A 6,412-nucleotide genomic window follows, 5' to 3' on the forward strand; every position below is an offset into this window, starting at 1 on the left:
CATTTGCAAAGGGGAAGCTAAACAACACACAGGTAAAGGAAAACAGGCTAAGATGGACGAACAGGAAGAATCAACCGTGCTACAAACCAACCATAACAAAATTTAGACAAAACAGAGAGCAATACTTAACCAAGAAAACTCGAGAAGAACTATAGCGGAGAAAACCATCTCAGACAAACGAAAAGCTCCTTTCGAAGAACGACATACATATACTAATTTTAGACAAACGGAAAGGATCCTTTTGAAGAATAACATGCATATACTAATTTCAGAAAAGGATTACGATGAAGAATAGACTTAGGCTCGAAACAAATCATGTAAGATCAACTCATAACCAGCAACGAATATTTCATGATCCGACACTCATTGAAATCGGAATGAAAGAAAAGGGCCAAGAGTTATTTACCTCTTCTTGAGCAGCGAGTTGGGACTACAACGAGCAGGACGAGTTTTTCCACCACCACAAAGGGATGACTCTGATGAACTCACGTGAACGGGGAAAGCGAACAAAGACTCGAGCAAAGCTTGAAACTCTCGTCCTCTATACCTCTGAGAGCTATTCTCGTGTAAATTTATAGCTAATAATATACTATGTTTTCTCTCAAATTGTAGCTAGTTCTTCCAATATTTTTCCCCTCCTCCTTTTACAGTAAATAAAGAGCAATATATATAAAGGGGAAACAGGGTTTGGAATGGGGGAAAAAGGATAAAAAAAAATTTGGATCAACAAGGCCCATCTCCAATTCGAATTCAAACTCAAAAAAGTTTTCACCATTAGGGGGATACAACTTTTTCTCAGAATAAAATGAATTAACATTAATCAATTAACAAGCTTCTTAATCTCAACAAAATAAAATAATTAACTTAATTATAAACTAACTATTTCAAAAATATAAACTATCTTATAACTAAACTAGTTAACCAAATATTTAAGTAAAACTAAATATTTTTGAGACGATTTTCGAATGTTCCTAAAATATATCAATTATATATATAAATATGTAAAATATAAGTATTGTCTAAAAGTTATAATAAGTGACATATTTATTTAAAATAACTCGCAAACTATTTTCGAAATTTATAAAACTAATTATTTTAGATCGTTTAAAATGGAAGAAGCTCGATGATTAATTTATATTGGGGAGGGTCAAAATTGGTGTCAACAGGTGGAATGATCTTCACCAAGTTATCATAATCTTTTTTTTTCCTCTAGTCTTTGTGGAAATTGGCTTAAAGGCTTACAAGTCATCGTCCGCTAGTTACAATACTGTATCACTTCTTTCGTTAGGTGGAATCGAATATTGATGGATTTTCCCTCATTAACTTAATGTGAAAATTATTGTGTACCTAACAAGTTTGAAAATAGCAGAAGAGACAACTAATCACTCACTCGGATTGACCTTTTCTGATTGTATAGATTTCATGGAAAAATTGCACCAAAAGTTATTTTATCCTCAATTGACTTGGTCATGCAACAGTTTCTCTTTGAAAAGTATTGTGGAAAACAGAAGAGATGTTGATGGAAAGTTGGACAAGGTTGACATAAAACAGGAGTTCAAATAACTATAAAATATGTATGGATTTTGTAAAAACAGAACATTCTGTACTTTGCTGTAAACAAAAAGTAATTCCCGTGACCAGTTCAGTTCAAGGTTGGTCACGGGAGAGTTGAATAAAAATCACTTGAAAGTTGTTAAGGGGGTATTTAAATGTCCATGTAGTTTAAGTCCTGAAGTAAATTTGGCTGTCAAGTTTGAGGGTGATTTTAGGATTTTTCTCAAAAGTTAACCAGTCAAATTGAAAAAAGTGTTCAAATAGGGAAAATATTTAAAAAGTGTTAGAAGTGAGTATATATTATTTTGTTAAGTCTTCTCCGTTCTCTAACAAGTCTTGTGGAACACTACAAAATATTAGTAACAAGTTGTTAGAAGTGACCAGTACTCGTCTTGTGATTCAATTGTTCATCAGTCCCGATTCATCATAATCTTTTTTTTTTCCTCTAGTCTTTGTGGAAATTGGCTCAAAGACTTACAAGTCACCGTCCGCTAGTTACAATACTGTATCACTTTTTTCCTTAGGTGGAATGGAATATAGATGGATTTTCCCTTATTAACTTAATGTGAAAATTATTATGTACCAAACAAGTTTGAAAATATCAGAAGAGACAACTAATCACTAACTCGGAATATTGACCTTTTATGATTGTATAAATTCCATAGAAAAATTGCATAAAAAATTATTGCATTCATACAACTTGGTTTCACTTGATTAAAGTTTCTCTCTTTGAAAAGTATTGTGGAAAATAGAAGAAGAGATGTTGATGGAAAGTTGGAAAAGGATGACTTAAAATAGGATATATATCTATTCATCTATTCTATACCATCTTAAAAAATGTTGAATTACTAAAATATTTTCAACTTATATTTATTTATTTAATTTAAAATATAGTGTACTACATGATTTGGCATTCACGTGCATCAAAACTAGTACTATCTTAAGAATATGTATTCTCTAACTTAAATGTTAAATTACTATAATACCCCAACTAAAAATACTCAATTTAGTATATCTTTTATAGTTTATATTTATACTTATTTATTTATTTATATTATATTAAAACATATTATTTTTTTCACATTGAAGGGTTGTGACTTTCCCGATGAGTTGTGACTTTTTCAAATAATTGTGACTCTTCTAAAAGATCAGTTGCTCTATTATGACCAGAATTTTTGTTGTGGATATTGATATTCCTTTTTTAAATTGAGAAAAATGTGTAGACTCACACATCCTACGTGACATATTACACTTAGAACGTTACATAGTAGAAAAACTGAAAATGTCTACTACTCCACTTGAACTGTATCATATTTGTTCTTTTTCCCACCTGTAGTCTTTGTGGAAATTGGCTTATTAAAGACTTTGGTTTAAAAGAACAAAATAAAATTCCACACGGTATTATTGTTTTGTTGTTACATAGGAGGAAATGAAGGACTTAAAATCATGTCTTTAATTATTCTTCATTATTTTTTTCCTCACTTCATAACTTAGTCAAGCAATATATAGTTTCTCTCATTGGAAATTTCTCACAACTTATGCAGAAATATTTTCTACACTGTGTTACGTAACATGACCAATTTCACATCATCTTGCGTAACACACACCGTAGAGATAGTCGATCGATGATCTCGAAATGAACAACAACATCTAGGGAAAATGATGTGTAACAAGTTGTTAGAAGTGAATAGTACTCATTCATGGACCACAAGTGATTGGAAATTGACTTTAACACTTGGGACAACTTTTTCTGCAACCACAAATTATTACCCCATTTTATTTGTCTGGATGTGTTTCTTTTCTTTCGTTAATTTATAGTCCCATGCATAGACAAGGTAACAAGGCTACTTTATGAAATACTATTTAGTTAATTGTTCACTTTATTTAATGTGGAGGTCGTTGTAATAATTAAGAAATGGAACAGTGTTTAGTTAATTATAGCATCCTTTCTTACATGACTACTTATTTTATTGACTTATTTATATCTTGGCAATTTTCATGAACCCATTACGTTTACATTTTTAATTCTTCTTTCTATTTTTATTCTTTCATTATTAAATATTCTAAAGTCTATCAAACGGTAAAACCTTTTGTATTATAAAAAATATATTGTTGGATGTTAATAAAAAGATCAATTTGTTTTTTGGTATATTCTTTAAATTACAAGCACTACAACAAAAACAATTTTTAGCAGCAATAAATATACACATTAATAAAGAGTGTTAAAGTTTTTAGCAGCATTAGTTAAGTGTCATTAGATCCAATGTCGCTAAAAACTTTAGAGACATATACAAAGAGTGTTAATTGCCTCTAAAAATACATTATATCATTATATCAACATATCAAATTACTAACTCGGAATATTGACATTTTATGACTGTATAAATTCCATGGAAAATTGCATAAAATTTATCGCATTCTTATAATTGATTTCTCTATCCCCGAACGTACCCTAACTGTTCTCATAATTGGTTCAATGACGCATCTTGACCTTTTATGATAATTATATAGATTTCGTGAAAAATTACACTAAAATTTATTGCATTCATACAACTTGGTTTTGCTTGATTAAAGTGTCCCTTCTTGTCATAGGGAAGATGAAATAGAGTAACATCATGTCTTTAATGCTCATTTATTATTTTATCCTCAAATTGACTTAGTCATACAATAGTTCCCTTTGAAAAAGTATTGTGGAAAACTAGAAAGAAGAAGAGAAGTTGGTGGAAAGTTGGACAAGGATGACTTAAATAGGAGTTCAAATTTCTACTTATCCATCTATACTATCTTAAAAGAATGTATGTTAAATTGCTATAATATTTTCAACTTAAAACACTCAATTTAGTATATTTATATTTATTTATTTATTTTAAAATATAGTGTACTACATAATTTGGCATTCACGTTCAACGCACGTGCATCAAAACTAGTACTCCCTCCGTCCCATTTATGTGACACTTTGTAGATTTTGTGATTCAAACAAGTCTATCTTTGACCGTAAGTTTTTCATATATCTTTTAAAAAATTTGAATTATCAATTACTGTGACGTACAGTACTTTTTACGTAGTTTACAATATATCAATATCATTTCAAAAAAATTGAAGATTCTAAGCGCAAATTCCCGATCAAACTTAAACTGTTTGACTCTCAAAAAATGAAAAGTGCCACATAAATTTGGACAAATGAAGTACTACCTTAAAAATCTGAACTCTCTAACTTAAATGTTAAATTACTATAATACCCTCAACTAAAAATACTCAATTTAGTATATCTTCTACATTTTATATTTTTATTTATTTATGTTATATTAAAAGCAAACTTCTTTTCATATTAAAAGGCAGTGATTTTTTCAAAAGGTTGTGACTTTTCCAATGAGTTGTGACTTTTCCGATGATTTGTGACTTTTTCGAAGAATTGTGACTCTTCCAAAGGATTCTATTATGATCAGAATTTCTGTTGTGGATATTGATATTCCCTTTTTAAAACTAAGAAAATTAAACTTGCATAAAATTGGGTGTGCTATTCCTCAATGATACACACAATTTTCTGGTTTGAAAATGTTGTTGAGTCATTTGTAAACCTTGTAAATTGGTTATACTTTTCTCCCATAGGCTCAAAGAGAGGTTAGTTAAACACCTTTTGCTTGAAAATTATACTGTATATATAGGTCGAATATTACCTTTTTTGTAGTAAAGGTAATTAAGATGACTCCAATTTTAAACCAAGCCCAACATGAATAGCCAACTTCATAAACACTATTTGATCATTAAACCAATTAAAAGTACATACACATGACTTATTGCAAGTTGCAACAATTATAAAAACATGACAAAACAAATCAACACACAAGTAGTTTTACTAGAGGAAAGTGAACAGGGACTCTATTCATAACTTCCCTTTATTTTTCACACCAATACAAGTATATAAGTCTTAATTATATATAGGCTTTCATATAAACTTAAAGATGTATTTTCAGAAAGCGCGTGGTTAAAGAGGAGGTTGCGGATTTCTCATCTTAGCTTTAGACACAACAATAGTCACAAAGGCCTTTGCAAGTTGTGCATTGGTTACAAAATATAGTTTTGCCAGCTTTGAAAATTTTACCAAGACCCTTCCGTAAATGGCGCCCTAGAAAAGCCACTCTCTTGGCTTCACTAGTGGTGTTTCCAATCATTGCTGCATCAAAAAGTGTACGTAGAGCTTCATATTAGTCAGTAACGGAATCAGAAATTCATATATAAGGGGATTCAAAAATACAATAAAATAGTGTCACATGCACCCTATATAGTATTTATACATGTAATATAACAATTTTTGAACGTCCTTTACTACGATGTCTCCATGTTGTCAAGAGAACTCAACCGTTTTATATATAACAAAAAAACAATAAAACATTTTTTATAATAATAAATAGATGGAGGCAGTAAATTAACCTTGGGTAAGTGGAGCAGGGACCTCAGAATTCATCTCCCTTGCAGCAATTTGTGAGGATATTATTAGTAGAATAACCAAAGAAAGGTAAACAAAATATTATTTTTAGAAACCTATTTTGAATTTAACAAATTTAAAACTTATTTGGTAATTTTGTATTTTTTTTAATTTTTTCTTGCTGATGAGAAAGACATGCATTTCGTCCCTATTTATAGAACTCAATAGTACTTCCATGCAACGATCAGAAAAATAGAGGAAAATATTGAGGACTTGCTTTCAGGGCAGACTCAACAAGATTGGGGCCTAAATCAAAACCTGAGAGAGGGGCCCTAATATTTTATTTTTTTCATCATATATACTTTTATTTAAAATCTACTTTTCTAGCTTTTTAGATGTGAAGTCATTAGTTACTATTTTATAATCGATTTG

General features: G+C 30.2%; 1 long non-coding RNA gene across 1 annotated transcript; it reads right to left on the reverse strand.

The window, feature by feature from the left end:
- Positions 1-5,297: 5,297 nt before the first annotated feature.
- LOC107059312 (uncharacterized) lies at positions 5,298-6,098 on the reverse strand. The gene is made up of 2 exons (XR_001472599.1): positions 5,986-6,098; positions 5,298-5,728 (listed from the first exon to the last, which is right to left on the reverse strand). It is a non-coding gene; the product is annotated as an uncharacterized lncRNA (long non-coding RNA).
- Positions 6,099-6,412: the final 314 nt, after the last annotated feature.

The sequence above is a fragment of the Solanum tuberosum genome, unplaced genomic scaffold (assembly GCF_000226075.1).
Source record: "Solanum tuberosum cultivar DM 1-3 516 R44 unplaced genomic scaffold, SolTub_3.0 scf01267, whole genome shotgun sequence".
Lineage (NCBI taxonomy): Eukaryota > Viridiplantae > Streptophyta > Magnoliopsida > Solanales > Solanaceae > Solanum > Solanum tuberosum.